At 42.8% G+C, this 17,858-nt stretch overlaps 1 protein-coding gene across 4 annotated transcripts in view; it reads right to left on the reverse strand.

Annotated features, from left to right (window-relative positions):
• SHROOM2 (shroom family member 2) overlaps positions 1-17,858 on the reverse strand; it is a 904,672-nt gene that overhangs the window by 437,371 nt on the left and 449,443 nt on the right. Inside the window, exon 1 of one of the 4 annotated variants that reach the window (XM_078657591.1) lies at positions 13,596-13,822. The exons of the other annotated variants lie outside the window; for them this stretch is intronic. The gene's annotated coding sequence lies outside the window, so the exon portion shown is untranslated. Of the gene's footprint in view, positions 1-13,595; positions 13,823-17,858 lie in introns of those variants that run through there. 4 annotated transcript variants of the gene reach the window in all.

Here is a 17,858-nt window from a genome sequence, read left to right on the forward strand (position 1 = left end):
TTTTAGCTCTTCAGGTAAATCTTTTTCTTCAAATGCAGGAAACAATTTTGTTTCTTCTGCTTCCATCATCATCATTGTCATTCTGTACAAACCATCTTCCTCCATTGTTTGTAATTCAACTCCTTCAGGAGAATAATATATTCTGCAATTCATTTTACATAGGATGTCCCTACCTAATAGATTTACTGGACTACTATTACAAACCACAAATCTGTGTTTGTCTCTGTAATTTCCAATTTCAACTGGTACTGGATCAGTTAAGTCTGTTTTAATTTGCTGATTACTTACTCCGACAACTTGGATGGTATCCCCAGAGAGAGGTAGGTTTTCAATTTCCACTGATCTAACAGTAGAACGAGTAGCACCAGTGTCCACTAGAAAAGTGATGTCTACATCATTAACTTTCCCGTTTACATAAGGACCAGACTGGTCAACCTCAAGAGTGGCTCCAACAACACACTCTTCCTCCTCTCTCGGGCACCGTCAGCAATAATCATCAGAATCACTGTCTTGGCTTTCTGTTAATAAAATTGTTGTGAAGCATTTTGCATTTGAACCCTTTGCTGCTTTTGCTGTTTTTGTGGTTTTATTACCTGTTCACATCCCTGAAATCCCACGTTTGGATTATATTTTTGAACTCCCCCACAATTCGGAAAAGGTGGTTGTGGCAACTGGTCCTGACGATTATTCACCTGTTGTTGTTGCTGTTGTTGTAATTGTCGCTGAATATTAAATTCATTTAACCCCTGTTGCATCTGTAGCTGTTGCTGCACGTTAACACCATTCTGCATCTGTGGATTCAATAAGGGATTCTTTAAGTTTCTAGGAGGATGAGGACACTCGTCCCTCCAATGTCCAATTTCGCCACAATTAAAACAAGGTAATCTTTGTTTCAGCTCTTCTATTTTTGGGCTAAATTTCTTTTGGAAATTATTACCTTTAAACTTTCCTTGTATCTGGTTCGTATTTCCAGTTTGAACAAAATTAGTGTTCTTATTTCCCATGCTGGCAATCTGTTGCTCAGCTACCTTTACCTGTGCCCACATGGCTTTCTCCTTTAGCTTCTTCTGTTTTACTTCTAATTCATCGCTACAATATTTTGCTTTTCTCAGAATATCATCTATAGATAGTGCTTGCCATCCGACAATACTAGTTCTGATCATTTCTCCAATTTCAGGTTTTAGTCCATAAACAAATCTATAGATAAAATGACTCATGTCTTTCTCATCTAATTTTTCATAACCACTGTATTGTTTAAAGATTAACAGTAGCCTTTCATAAAAAGAATGAACTGATTCTTTTGTTTCCTGCTCTGTTCTTTCTATTTTAACCCAATCAACTTCTTTGGGTGGAATTTTGTTTTTCATCCAAACAATTACTTTCTCATAAAAATCCATTACAAGTGGATTTGGGGCACCTGTTTCTTTAATTCGCTCAGGTTCTGTTTTTGGCCAACTAATAGATATTTTACATTCTGTCCAAAGATCAGATGGAACAACAATGTCAAAAAATCCATCCAAATCAATCCACAGAACTTTTGACACTTTGATAAATCTATCGACTTGCCTGTACCACTCAACAGGTTTCTCTCTTAATTTTGGAAAGTCATTTGTGAATAACAGAATGTCCTGTCTCGACCATGGGACATGAACATATCCTCCACCTGCAACTTCTCTCATTGGAAATTGTTTTGACATTCTTTCTAATCTTTCATCTTCCTTTCTTTTGGTCCATTTAACTCTCCATTTGTTCAGTTCTCCTAGCTTTTTGATATAGACAATCAAATCTTTAATGTGAACTATTCTTCCCATTGAGTTCAAACTCTCAATGTCGCTTTCTGAGAAATCTAATCTATAATGTTTTGCAAAATTCTTTTGTTTACCCACATCGATTTCAAGTTCTGCAGCTAGATCCTCTAATTGATCATATTTATTTTTCGTTTTCCATTGAATACTTTTGCAAATGAATAATAGTTCATCATCCCGATAGTAATTTAAACTATCTGGGCCAATTGTTCCAATTATTAATTCTTCTATATTTGCTTTTAATTTGGCCACATCAAGTTTTGGTGTAGTTACCCTGACTTCAGGACTTCCTACATCTGACATAGCACCCATTGGTGTTTTTGGAGATAAATCCTCATTGAAAGTTAAATCAGGCATTCTCGATCTAGAAGTGTTTAATTCTGTCAAATCTGAATAAAATTTTTCAGCAGGCTTTTGAATTTCTGTATTTAAAGGAATAGTTAATCCAGTTTTGTTTGTATTTCTTTGTTCAAATACAGACTGAACAGGACCTATTGTTACTGGAACTGTAACAGCTTCCATGCCTTTTGTCATTCTTTTAATTAATTCTTCTTTAGACCTTAAGTATTCATTATAATCATCATCCTCAACATTTCTTGTCTCTCTTGTATATTCTTTTGGAGGTTCCCTTGCTTTTGGAGTCATTGAAAAATGTCTACCCTCATTTCGAGCATTCTCAAATTCTGGTCTTCTAGGAGTTTCAGTGATTTCACAATTATTTGGATAAAGTTTAGGAGCTTCACTAATTGGAGGTGCACTCGGTGAAGTTTCAGTAGAAACCACCGGAGTAGACCATGATCTAGGAGGTCTCAAAGGCTGATTAGGCTGTTTATTTTTAGCAGTTGTATATATTTCTTCCATAATTGCATCCTCAGATTCACTTTCCATAGATTTTCCTGTAGGAGAACCCATTACCATTTCATGAATTAAATACAATCCTTCACTCATGTTTCCCTGTCTCCACATTCGTAATCTATCTTCATGAGTTTCTCTTTTCCATGATGGATTTTTAGAAGGTCTTTTAATTCCACTAGCTTCTCTTTGTAACTGATACATCTCATCTTCCCACTCAACTAAAGCTTCAAATTGAGTTGGTCTCGGTTTTGGAACAAGAGCATTCATTTTCTCTCGTAAGTTTCTTAAAACTCTTACATTAAATGAACCATCATCAGGCCAAGTCAAAACACCATCGTTTTTAGTATAACGTTTCCAACTGTCGAACCATAAGACAGTATGATATCCATATTCACCTTCCATGTACGCTGCAGGTGTTTTATACTTATGAAGTAGTTTACCACCTCGCGTTTCGATTTTCTTGTCAGGTGAAAATAAATTCTTAAATTTCTGAAATAATGTTGTCTTTTTCTCAACATGTTTAAAATGATAACTCATTTTTAAAAGTTAAATTTAATTCACAAAATCGTTCGTAAAATATTTCCGGGATGTTCCGCAAAACAACCAATCCGTGCGCGAAACACACCAACAAGCCAATGGCGGTTGAGCTGAGTCACTTTTCAGTTCGACCAATAAATTTAGAGTTTTTCTGAACTACCAATCAGCTCACTGGCCGTCAGAGACTCAGGAGCCAATCAGAATACAGCTTGTGACGTAGGTCACCCAATCCCAGCGCGGCTCTGTGACGTACACAGCAGCTGCGGTTTCTCGCTTCTCACTCCTGGCGCTTACCCCTCCTTCACAAAATCTTTTCACAGCGCCATTTTAAGAACACTTTTCAGTGTGAATTAATTCTTAACAATGACTTATAAAGACAACATCTGTTCGTTTCGCTAATTAGGATAGTTTACATACATTCAAGTATCCACACTTCGGAATAGACGGCGCTATTCACACTAAGGATAATATTCAATTGTCAGTAGAGTAACCTTACCCCACCCTTCTAACACGTATAATTATGAACTCGCTTTGCTCTGAACCCACCGCGAAGTGAAAGTTCTAAGAGTTCCACTTGAACATAAAATACAATTCAAACTCGCACTTTTACACGGAAAATTCCCTAATTTCAAACACACACGAAATCCGTACAGGACTCTCACCTGTTTATAGAAATCATGCACCGTTAGCAAAATAACGACGTTATCCGTACAGGGCTCTCACCTGTTTATAGATATGAATCATGTACCCGTACAGGACTCTAACCTGTTTATAGATAATCATGCACCGACGTTAAATTTTACCCTTCACTCAAGCTCGGATATAACTAATACTCTCATCACAGTGAGTTTTATGGAAGGCGCTTTGTCCCTATTCTCATGCTGCTTTGATTTCTTAGAAATTCCTCACTATACAAGATTCAGACCTAGCCCTAAAACTGTGCTGCTCGGCGACAACACTATGGTACACGGCGATACCTCTTGTGATACTCGGCGATATCACTACAAACGAACAGATGGCTTGCGTGACTAATTTCTCGCCACACAATCTATACCGGTATAGCTTACAGATAGGCACGAAAAACGAACTTAACAAGTGTTAAAACATTAATCCTATTTGTATACCATGACGTAATCCTTAGCAACCAACATGTTACCTTGGTTACCCCTTAGCAACCATCCTCTGCTACCAGATAATTGATCCAGCGGGCTATAGAAAATATATCATAAACTACGTTACCCAATTTCATAACCTATAAACAAAATTCTAAACTATACATGGACCCATTTATGAACCTGATATATTTTTGGGCCTACTGAATCAGGTGGTCAAATAAATCTATATACACATTATTTACAAACTATAAACATATTTATACATTTGCAGAAAGAATATTGTCATTAGAATAAAACCCAACCATTTAAACGACCACCATAGGCGACGTGATCTAGCTAAAGGTAACCTATACTTCTAAATAACCAAGACCAGCTTGTTTGTCAAAAGTAAGATTTTATTTTCTAGATTATGGTATATAAGTTGTAAGTTTTATAAATGAAATTTTATTTGCAATAAAGCAAGCATGATAGTAAGAAATATGGAAAAATACAATTTAAGCAATTTAATCAAATTTAAAGAAATTATATAAAGTTTAGCATTTCTAAAACCTATTTCCCTAACTGAGCTAAATAGACAGAAATTAAAGTAAAGTTCTTTGAGGATTCTTACGTGCTCCACGCAAAGTCCAGCAGCACATCACCCTCATCGGAAAGTCAGAAAGCAGCAGCCAGCCCAACCCTAAGGGCATGACTTTTTATACCTTTCTACGCTAACTAAACTAGCAAAGGAAAGTTTTCAGAAATACTCGACGTCCCATTGGCTGAAAGTGACAAGTGACATGTCACCCGATTCTTAAAAAGTTCCACAAAATCATGTCTTACAAAGACCATTGTCTCTTCCACGTGAAGCCAGAGGCTTCCTGCTATTGCAACTTTGTAACAGATCATCCTCGCAGCTTCCATAGCTTTTCAGAGCAACTTCCGCGGATGCCAAGTTAAGGACTGACAAAAAGTTCACTTTCGACCTTGGCCATGTCCGACAGAATGATGTCAGCTCATCAGTTTTTGCTTTGTGAATGCAGCTTCAATAAACGTTTTAATTCAGAATGGGCGTCTCGTGACTTTCTGCAGAAATATGAATTAGCTCTTTTTGTGCGGCTCAAATAGTTAGGCCTCAAAAGCAGGCAACTTATGATTTCTAGTATAAAACAAACACAAGAAAAGTATTAATGTAAGAAATAAAGTATATTCTGTATCCACCCCATGGTTTACTAAATAATTAACCCACCCGATTAATCAAAATGTTACCTAGCCATTGCAAACAAATAAAGCAGCGTTTATATTTACCAGTCTCCGTTTTTCTATGAGACCCATATGCACCTAGAATAGTAGAAATGACATCATACAGACAAGAAAAAGCAAAACAAGCACATGCTTATTTTAAATATGCAGCAGTTAGTAATGACAAAAACGAAAACAATAAATTATTTTATTATTTTGCACTAACAAAAAGATGCAACATTTATGCACGTTTATGAGCACACATGTTAGTCCCCCCACGTGTAAAGTTTAATCTAGGTTGTATTAGCACAACATATCACAAATCATTAATAATTTTATTCATGTTATGGAAATGTGACTTTGCGAGTTTAAACAAAATTTTGTTTTCTATCTCGCTCCATCACCAGCAGTCTTCTTGGCGGACCTTTTGGGTCAGGTCGCAAGGAGCTCCTCTGGCAGAGTTTGTGTTTGTCTAATAAACGCTTGAACCTTCTACACTGCCGACCGACTGCTTATTTGTAATAATAAGGGACTTGGTAATGTAATGATTATTGTTGGGAGGGGATCATATATTTTTCGGTACTTCAAGAATGGGACCCCTCCGACTTCGCTCCCCATTGCAGGCAGCACATTCTGGATGTTCCTCACACTGGGAACATTGCTGGCTTCTCCTCAGGGCTGTATTTTGTTGCAGGGCAAGGAACATTGTTTTTTCCCCTCAGTAGGCAAGCTCTCAAGTGTGATGCTGACTTTCAGCTTCTTCACCAAACTGTTCAGACTTCAGGTGATGACCTCTCACCTCCGAGAGACTGGCCGTTATCCAGACACCAGCCCCGGTTATACAGCAGCTTTTTGAGTACTTTCCGGAGCGCTCCCTTTGTTGGTCAAGAAGAACTGGAACAAAGAGGGTTTGTTTGGATCCCACTTTCATAAACTTATTACAGACAGGGGTTGTGCATCAACAGCCTAAGGTTTCAGAAACTGATTGTGTTGGTTCTCATTCAAATGTCACTTTCTGTCTGCTCCCCAGAAGTACTTTTTGTGCGAGGTGGCTATAACAGCAGGTGCAATGGTGCTAGCTCCAAGTGGGAACATCCAAAACAAGGACACAGTGAAGTGGGAAATGTCTGCACCTGGCTGACATAACCCTTCATGAAACAGTAATCAGGGAAAAACAAAAGGGTTGGCCTTACCTAGAAACATCTCACTTTCAAAAAGAGAAAATGCAGTCCCACCCCCCACCCCTAACATCTACCAAACAACAGTGCTCAGGAAAAAATAATCAGCAGCCCTTTGCTAAAAAGATACACATTGAATTTCTAAGGGCAGCTCTGTTTCCATCCTGTCATGTCGGTGTCTTACTCACGATCTATCTGCAAAAAAGCAGACAATGCGCTTTCACTGTCTGGTGAAGCAGCCGTCATCCTCCATCTTGTGCCATGCTAACCAAGGGGCATCCTAAATGGAATGTCAGTGCAAAGTTCTGGTTTTCACATTACAACGAAACTTGATGCAAGAGGGCTCAGTCGAGGCACCCTCTGCCACTGAGATAACGGGCTGCACATTATCGGGCAGGAAAATGTGTCTTGCCAAATTATCAGCACTTGTTCCTACTGCTTGTAGTCCAATAAGAAACATTCTCGAATTGTATGGCTGGGTTTTATTGTGTAAGTATTGCTGAGCTCGAGCCCTAACCACTCTTACTGACTTTGAGGGAGGACTCTGACAGAGATGGCAAACTCATGGTGAAATAGTACTAAACAATACAAAAGGACAGGAGAAGATTGTTGCTGTTCTCAGATGTTAGCTCTGAGGTTTTACACAGGATAAGGGGGCTACAGGTAATGGAGAGACAATTACTGAATGCGAAAATCAAAGCATTTGTTCGGCAGGCAGCACATATCAAGATCCATCACAGAGGGACAACATTGTTTTCATCAAAACAGAAGTGTTACCGGCTTTCCTCGTGAAGTTCTAACATCAGGTCACATGAGCACTGCGAATTATTTTTGACTCCATTTAATAAGACTCAAATAATATATTTTTAAGGGATACTCAAAAAATTAGATTGAAACTGCAAAGTACATTTCATGCTACACTCCATTTTTAATCAATCAAGAATGGATCACTTGACCTGAGTAACCAGGGTTTGCAATAATTGTCCGAGTTGTCAATAATAAACCCTCATTCACGTACTCAAATCGCGAGGCAGTGTATTGCTAGGAAGCTGAATGGGTCACAATCCCTTCCTTCTCTCCTCCCACACTCCCCCTCCCCGATTTCAAATAAACACTCCATTTGTAGACACATGACTTGGAGACTTTAAATAGAGTTGTAAAAAAGAAAGTTTCTTCTGAATATTCTAAACTTTACACAATGTTTAGTTTCAAATAACGTGTCAGGCATATTTTGAAACGTTGCAAAAATTTGTTTTGTTTTTTCTTTGCTCACTAGCTCTCCTGATGGGAGCCCAAGGTTTCTTAAATTCTGTGATGTCCAGGACTAAACCTTGCTTATAAGAGCACACATTATACCATTACTAGATTTAGCATGAATGCCACTGCATCTTGTGGGTCACTGCGTTGAGTTCTGGTGGCAACTGCAGCTGGTGCCTCCACAGTTCCACTGTGTGTTGTGTTGTTGCACCATAAGTTGGAGGAGTATGCCCAGATGTAAGTCCCGTGCTCATTACGCCACCAGTTTCAAGCTAACCTGGCTGATGAGGTAATGCCCTGAAACCGGTCCCAGGGTGTTTGTTTTCCGATCCAGGGAGGACCTGACCTGGCAGTTCGGGCTAGAGTAGACTGTTCCCATGGGGAACAAGGGCAGGCTGATTTGCATATGCTGGGTCTAAACCTAAATGGCGTAGCGGGCAAAATAATGATTGATTAAAGCCAGATCTGTGACTGGAGGATGAATGTTTGGCAGTTTTCAACCTTCCGTCCATCTTCTTTTTGTGTTGCATGCTCACTGTTTCCCACCAAGTATTTGTATGTGGCCTGCATTATCTTATTGCAAATACATACTGGTCTTATGTGGATGAACCTCAACTATTTCAATAAAAACACTATATAAATATAAACTACAGTGGTATGGGTGGGGGCAATAGCATGTCAGTGCAAGGAGAAAGGGAGTTAAGAGAATCAGTAATTTGCTTCCACAGCCCATAAGGGCGCAACAAGTAATTTCCATGCCACTGTTAACAAAAACTCGGACAGTAGTCCTTTTAATCAGTGAGATCTCGCTTTCCTATTTAGATGTAAAATCACTACAGCAATTGGTTGTCATCATTGGTTTACCCCAGTTTCAGAAGGACTCGATTACCATGCGACCCACTTTACCTCTTTATGGCTTGGAGCAGGCAGGCAGATTCTTGCAAAACAAAGAATACCAGAGCAATGTGGTACCCAGCTCATTTAAATGTTACATTCCAGAGACATGCAATAACTGTTAAAACGGATATTAGTGCTCTGAAAATCTTACACACTCCCAGTGATATAATAACTTGTCCAAAAATATCGGACACATTGGTTCAGAGAGTTTTTGTCCGGAAAATCCATTCGCCATGTCTGGATACACGGATAAATAGCATTGTTGTAAAAAAAACGCAAAGTAGTGGTGAGGTAGAAGTTCAGGGATACTGGTTTACAGCGAGATGTTTGCTGCTGCTCCCAGCAAAGGCAATATTAGGAAGCGGTTATCTCAGCAGGTGCAGATGCGAGGCGAGTTTGTGTGCAGGGCTGGAGATGAGGGGACAAGCATTGTGTTACCATAATATGATGCTTGGGGTCTCTATGGTAACCAGCAGCGACAGAGCTCAGACCCAGACCGAATTCCAAGCGTTGCCGGGTTGATGACAACACTTGTTCATATACATACAATACAACAATCCGTCTAGACGTCACTCCGCGCATCCCTTTGAACTGCTAAGCAGGCGCCACATACAACTCTGTCTTTGGACTCCGACAAATAAAAAGCATAGAACAATTAGCAAATAAATCTACTTCTTAGTAATGGAAGCCAATTCGGAGAGCAATCCCTACCTATCAATATATGGGGACAAGGTCCCCCCGTGCTGTACTTTATAAGGATATTGCAAGACACAGAGGAGTTCCATGACCATATAGAGGAAAGAGATGCTTTTCCTCACTGCAGTGGTCATTTCAAACCCGATAGCCCTGATTGATGTCTTTATCCCTGGTGGTTACACCTGCATAAGCCCATGTTTTAAGGACTGTCTGTACCGACTAAGTGCCTCTCCAGCTATTGCTGTCCTGACATCCATTGCTGTTTGAGAGGGTGCCTGGGGAACTGTGAAACGGATACTCTGTGCACCACCGAATACCCACTCATTTAGAAACCAAAACCCACTACAATCATTCCCTGTTCTGTACTCCCACCCATGACTCCCACCACGCTCCTTACAGCAAACTGCTGACCTGCTTTCTTTGGAGGCCTCTCACCTGGTCCACACTCATTTTGTTTGCTTTTCTCACTTCCCCCAAGCCACTGTACAACTCCCACTCCTATTCGTTTCAATCCTCTCCGAGTCTTTCTGCCCCATTACGCAAACTCCTAATTTTTGAGACCTCTGCCACTGTGGTGGCTCCAATCCATTATTCGCCTGCTGCGAGGTTTCTCTGAATGCCAACCAGCACCAAACTGTTACTGTTTCTCTGAATCTTCTTCACTTACTCACCTGTGGTCCAGTCCACGCCCCCAGCATAAGGGAAATGATACCCTTTCCTCTACATAACCTTTAACAGAGTATCTCTGCCATGCAGACACCCTTACTCATTGCGCTCTTCCCGTCTGTGAGAACTAGTTCCATAATGGCCTCCACCCCAGCTTGCAAATTTAGCTTTGCACTGAGGGTTCGTCCTTCCCGCCATCTAACCACCCCGGGGGAAGTCCCTTCTTTTCCCTAGGACCACCAATCCCCTTTACCTTGCCATATTGGCTTCCGTTTAGCGATACACACTGTGCCCTTTCCTTAAGTAGTTTGAGCAGGCCCCAGACTATACTACACAAAGTATAAGGCACAGCAGCAGCAGCTCCACACTCAGCTCTGTCCAGTTAAGAGCTGGAATCCATCAGGTGAGATGATGGCACTCCCCACAGATACCTTGTGGAGGGAGGTGGCATCATCAACACCTCCTTCAACAGCGCCACCTTCCCGGACAGCTGGAAGCATGCCGAGCTCAGCGCCCTACTGAAGAAACCAACGGCGGACCCCACTGACCTCAAAAACTTCCGCCCCATCTCGCTCCTCCCTTTTCGTGCTAAAGTCATCGAGAAGATCGTCAACAGACAGCTTGCCGCCTTCCTCGAGACGAACGGATCCCTCGACCCCTCGCAGTCCGGGTTCAGAGCCAACCACAGCACCGAGACCGCCCTCATCGCAGCCACCGACGACATCCGAGCCCTGCTCGACAACGGGGAAACAGCGGCACTCATCCTCCTGGACCTCTCTGCAGCGTTCAACACTGTCTGCCACCGCACCCTAGTTCAACGCCTCAGCAACATCGGCATCCAAGAGAAGGCACTGGAGTGGATCATCTTGTTCCTCGCCGGAAGAACACAGAGAGTCCGCCTCCCCCCGTTCCGATCCGAGGCTACCGAAGTCATCTGCGGCGTACCGCAAGGATCATCACTCAGCCCCACCCTCTTCAACGTCTACATGAGACCTCTTGCAGCCATCGCACGCCAACACAACCTCAACATCATCTCCTACGCCGACGACACCCAGCTGATCCTCTCCCTCACCAGAGACCCCGACACCGCCAGAACCAGCTTACACGAAGGGATGAAAGACGTCGCCGAGTGGATGAAGAACAGCCGCCTGAAACTGAACTCGGACAAGACGGAAGTCCTCATCCTGGGACCATCGCCCTCCGCCTGGGACGACTCCTGGTGGCCCCCCGCCCTAGGCACCGCACCCAAGCCAACAGACCACGCACGCAACATGGGCTTCATCCTGGACTCCTCACTCTCGATGACCAGACAAGTCAATGCCGTCTCCTCATCATGCTTTCACACCCTGCGCATGCTTCGCAAGATCTTCCGATGGATCCCGACCGAAACCAGGAAGACGGTCACCCACGCACTCGTCACCAGCCCACTGGACTACGGAAACACCCTCTATGCCGGAACCAAGGCCAAGCTACAGAAAAGACTCCAACGCATCCAGAACGCCTCCGCCCGAGTCATCCTGGACATCCCCCGACGCAGCCACATCTCCGGCCACCTGAGAGACCTGCACTGGCTCCCCGTCAACAAGAGGATCACGTTCCGGCTCCTCACCCACGCACACAAGTCTCTCCACGACCTGGGCCCCAAGTACCTCAACGACCGCCTGACCTTCTACACGCCCACCCGCCAGCTACGTTCTACCAGCCTCGCCCTCGCCGCCGTACCACGCATCCGATGAGCCACCGCCGGAGGAAGATCCTTCTCCTACCTGGCGTCCAAGACATGGAACTCCCTCCCTATCCACCTTCGGCTGACCCAGGACCATCTCGCCTTCAGGAGCCAACTCAAGACCTGGCTGTTTGAGCAGTAGCGGACCCTTTCCCCCAAGCGCCTTGAAACCCTTCCGGGTGAGTAGTGCGCTATACAAGTGTTATGATTGATTGATTGATTGATTGCAAATACTGGCTTCTGTACACCTCAAGTGCCAGGAGGTAAGCCCTGCCAGAAGCCGGAGGAATCTCAACATCACACTCGCATTATTTTTAATGCTGGCTTCCAAACCCTATGCCAGAAAAATGACATCACATTATCCTTTAGCTCGGGTCTGCATCTGCACTAAATGTGCTGCACCCATCCTGGACATGCATGAAAAAATGAAAGAGAGAGTCTATAAAAAATGACCACACAAAAAATTGCCCATAAATCAGAGGGAAACCTCTAATATGCATTGAGTTGCACACAGCACCATCCCATATACCCAAGGAAAGGTGTGCTTATGTGGGAGGGGGATGGGGAGGGGGGGAAGGGTAGTGGGCAGGGGGGTACAGTTGTTTCGTTTTCCTGGTTTCCTCAATTACGTCATTCTGTTCTAACCAGAGGGGAGGCAGGTGGCTAGTGGTTCTTTTTTTTCCCCGAGTATTATCACTACGAAACAAATTGAAATGAACATCTTTAACGGCAAGCATAACTTCCTAAAGCATGGAAAGAAAAGAACCTACTATTTTTAATAGTTGCATTGTCAGCAAGAATAGCCAGGCTTTACAGCACCGTCATTTGGGGAAAAAATATAAATTTGGAACAGGGAAAGACAGGGAACAAGGAAAGACGAGAATCAGTTACTGTATACAACATTTAAATATATTTTTGAAAATGTTCAGCACCTAGAGAAAATGTCGCTAAACTACAACTTGAGACTAGAACTGAGCTCTCTCCATTGTTTACATTTTGCAAAACCACAAAAAAACTTTCAAGGTGTTTAAATAGCCTTGGGTGAAATGTTCAACAGAATGGGTGCCGGTTTCTTTCAATAAAGTGGCTTTTTGTGAATATAGCATCAACAGCGTAACACTGCAAAATGTTTTTATGTTTTTCCTATAGAAAAAAAGCAAGCTGCATCTCCATAACTACCAGAGTAGCTCTTGCCGCTGCGTCATGGTAACAGACAAGCAACATCGTACACAAGCAGTAGCAATGACATTTGAGAATGAGAAAAAAATAACCGCCAATTCAGCACTCTGTGCCTCAACAGCATGCATTGGGAAGACTGACTTTCCTCCGAACAAGGTGCTAGAACTAAATGTACTTTTAGAGTTGCAGTGCCTGGAAGCAGCGGGCACTGTCCTTTAAAATAGTACAATTATTTTTAATTAAAAGCACGGCTACTGCACCGATGTGTTGTAAAAATGAGTGAACGGCGCGGTCTCCACAAGTCACATTCTCACGTACAAGGAAAGCCAGATAAACACTACACAACATTTCATTTTACTAACAAGCTCGCCTTGGAAGAAAAGTTATTCACCCAGCTTGGAAATGTGGAAGGTGGGTGCCCCAGTTCATACCACGCGCCCCCTTCCAACTTTGAAAAAAGTACCTGAAGGATAGCCAGGCTAAGTCACCTCCTCACTCTCTTCCATTCACCTTTGCCGTCCAAGAGGCGTCCAACATGGCTTCCTGTAACATCTGTGCCAATTAATGGTCCCCGAGTGCAACCTCTTGCACTGGACGAGTCCAAAATCCCTCGTTCTGAGGGGGAAGAAGCCGCCTTGTCTCAATGGTTTAATATTGGCCTGTTCCAGAGCCCGGGCAACAACTCCAAGCCTCGAGTTGAACTCTTCGGATCACGACGAGACAGAAACACACAAGGATATGGAACAAACGGCTGCGTGCTCTAATAAAGACGCAGCGATGCCGGGCATGATGGAGCCCGGCCCCAGCTGGCTTTGGAACACAGAACCCCCCCCTCGCGGCGCTAATCTCTGCCTTTGTGAGAGCTTAGTGGATATAATTAGATTTAGCGGTGCAGTAGTAAGAGTTGTTCATCAGTAGACAACACATTTTCTTGTCACATTTAGTAACATTTATTACTCTCAGCAATGTTCAGCGCGTCTATATATCTATGCAAATCAATACCTTTACAAACATTTATTTTCAGTTTAGTATTATATACCCAGCTGCAACAAGGCTGCAAAAAGGGATGGATGCCTTGCTCGGCAAGACAAGTAAATCCTTTAAGCAGTACCGGGAGGAACTTAGTGCCAGCAGAATGGAATGCGTGAAGGGAGCAGGTGACGCTGCAAAAAAATGCAGAATGTATTTGAACTTTGTTGCCACTTGACCTGGTTTCTCGAGTCAAATAATAACTAAATAAATAAATAAGTGTCTGCATTTTTGTTAAATGTTGCAATTAGGGCCGCTCTGACTTTAATTATGTTGCTTCTTATCCCTTACAGCTCACTGTCATTTTAAAAAGCGGCACTATAGATAACCCTCAATATCAAATATCTCTAAAAATGGCCGTCAAGTTTGAAATTGCTATTCTTAATTTACTGGCATACAAAGAGCATACTTGTATTTTCTATTTGCTAAACAAGAGTACATTATTAAAAACATTTTGATCACTAAGGATGGGCGAGCCACTGAAAGCACGGGCGAGGCTCGACGGCAAGATCTGGCTCAGCTCGAGCTCGTCCTGGACCCTCGAGCCCAAAGCAAGCCGAGCTTTCAAGTGGATTTCTGTCTGCCACTTATGCTCTACTCTCATGCGGCAAGTATTATAGGCAACGCAGTATCCTTTGATATGAAACCGGCAAAAAAAAGATCCTCTTTTAGTGGCTGAACTGTACAATGTCGAACTAGAAAACCGGGGTTCAATCCCAGCTGCCCTGCTTCATAAAATTGTGTGATCCTTGGTAAATATTTTATTTTACCGAGCATCCTTTTTTAATTATCACATATGAGGACACTTTTAAATATTCACGTTCGGGATTCGCGCTGCAGAACAATAGTTACTTACCTGTAATCTGTGGTTCTCCAGTATTGGTGTCTTTCATAGATTCACATGCCTGAATCATTCCCCGTCGTCGGAGTGGGAGTCCCACGGTACATAAAAAAAGCAATAATATGCTATAAATATATAGTAAATGACAATAAAAACAAACCAGGAAGTAAAGTAGCCAAAGCTACAATAGAAAAAACTTCCACACCTATGACTATCCTAGTCATTTTGTATAGTCCCAACTACAGCCAATCAGGCGCCAGCACCCACCATAAGGTTCTCCCCAGAGGCTCAGGCTCTCAGATTTTCTCGCAAGGAGTAAAGGTAAACCAATATAGCCTAAAAGCCTCTGAGGGGAGGTGGGCGGGTTGCATGTGAATCTATGAAAGACACCAATACTGGAGAACCACAGATTACAGGTAAGTAACTATTGTTCTTCTCCAGTATTAGGGGTGTCTTTCATAGATTCACATGCCTGAATCAGAGTAGATAGCAGTACATATCCTTGCTAGTCAGACGCTATTAGTAGCCAAGCTTGCAAACCTGTGATGCACATAATCACGAAATATATAGATATATATATATAGTAACATAGCCCAAAGCATGATAAAATGCAATTATGAAGCATGTGCACAATGAAACAGCATAAAAAGCGTCTGACAGCAGCAAAAGGAGGTGGGAAACAGAGGCTCACCTTAGTCGAAAAGGCTACGAAGAACTGCTTGACCCACTGAAGCATCGGTCTCGCTGGCTGCATCCAAACAGTAGTGTTTGGTGAAAGTATGCCTGCTAGCTCAGGTTGCCGCACTGCCGATGTGCTGGAGAGGGACTCCAGCGAACAAAGCAGTTGAGAAAGACCCTGCCCTCGTAGAGTGCACTCTAGGGGCTGCTTGCAAAGGTCCTTCTGCTTGTGCATGGCAAAAAATGATCACAGCAGAGATCCATATTGCAATTGTTTGCTTAGATACTGCTTGACCTTACGAATTGCACCATAGGTGAGAAACAGTCGAACGGGTCTGTGTAACGGAACTGTCCTCTGCAAAAAGAACTATAAACATCTCCTAACATCTAATGTAAGCAATGTCCTCTTTGGATAGTGGTGGAGGAAAGAATGTCTTTAAATTGACAGGCTCGTACTGGTGGAAATTCGGAGGCACTTAAAGGTATGAATCTTGGATTAGTGCCAAGTACCACTGAGTCATTTGTGAAACTTTAAGAAAAAAGGCTGATGACCCCTGCGAACCTGGATGTAGCTGACTCTTCTAGAGGAAGTCAAAGCCCATAAAATTGACCCCTTCCACATAAGGAATTACAGATCAGTTCTGTGGAAGGTCCAAAGGAGGGCACATGAGTTGTGCTAATACCACATTGAGATGCCACGATGGTGGCGGACGACCTACCAGAGGGAAACATTCTGAAAATTCTTTGAAGAATTGTTGTATAGTTCTTGAAGAGTAAAGAGAAGTGGTCCCATTTTGTCGGTATCTGGAAACTGCTGCCAGAAAAACCCTTAGGATTGCATGAGACAATTTCTAACATGCCAGCTGTACGAAAAAACTGGAAAGATTTGCTCTGTTTTAACAGAAAAAAGGATGAAGTTCAGCCGAACGACTCCAGATATAAAAAACATTCCCATGTGAGACTGTGCTCTTGCCTTGGTTAATACTTCTTTGCAATCCGCAGGAATGTCTAAATGGGCGAACTCAAGGTACTCAGGCGCCAGGCCGCTAACCTCAGAAGTCGGATCTGGGTGGTAAACCTGACCGCCCTGGATGAAGAGTAGGTCAGGAATTGGACGCAACAGAATTTGTTCGCACTCCGACAGGAAAAAAGAAGCTTGGTGAGCTAGTAGTGGCAAAATCATCTGAAGGTCATGAGAATCAGCTGACACTGCTACTTCCTCATCTTCTGCAGGACCTTGGGAACCAACGGTATCGGTAAAAAAACGCAAGCAGATAATTGAGACCATTTGATCGGAAACGCATTCCCCTGAATGTCATTGTGGGGATGCCAACTTGCAAAGAACCGGCATTTGCTGTTCTTCTTGGTCGCAAAAAAGAGGTCCAAATCTGGATGATCCCACTGCCCAAAGATTGAAACCACCGTCCGTTGAATAAGCTTCCACTCGAGAGTGGAAATTGTCGTCCTGCTGAGAGTGTCTGTCAGAATGTACCTGTACCCGGGACATGAACCGTCTGAAGACCGAGTATGTGTCGTATTGCCTCCTGCCCCAAAATCCAGGGGTTCCTGAGGCAACAGAATTGATCTTGTCCCTCTCTGTTTGTTGACATAGTGCATTTGATTGTCTGTGCGCACCCATACAGTGGCTTCTTTAAGTACTGCGTGAAAAGATTTGAGGGCAAGGAAAATGGCACTTCGCTCACAGATTGATGTGCCAGGCCCTTTCTTTCTGTCTTGGATTCACCAACTACGAAAACCTCTTGCATCCGAGGAGTGATTAGTAATGAGATTTTCAAATGAACCGGAGACTTGCAATCATTGCTTGTCTAATTCCTCTAGCATCTTTCTCATGTGCTATCTGTAGTAAGAAAAACCACCAGGATGCAGGTGGAGGCCGTGGTCAGGAATGACCTTGAGGATCTACTGAAAACGGACCGTAATGTACGTAGAAGAAAACACCAAGTGGTAGCTGCAGGCCCGTCGTTCATGTGAGACAAACACCCTTGCTGGGTTTGTATTGATTGCTGCTCCGAGAAATGTTCATATCAGAGCTAGGACTGATCATGATGTGTTGAAATAAAAACCAAGCTTTAAAACCGTGACTGCCAAGTCTGGGTGTGCTGGATTGCTTGTTAAGAAGATTGAGCCCTGATTATATATTTGTCTAAGTAAAGATGA

The sequence above is a fragment of the Lissotriton helveticus genome, chromosome 8 (assembly GCF_964261635.1).
Source record: "Lissotriton helveticus chromosome 8, aLisHel1.1, whole genome shotgun sequence".
NCBI classification, from domain to species: Eukaryota; Metazoa; Chordata; class Amphibia; order Caudata; family Salamandridae; genus Lissotriton; species Lissotriton helveticus.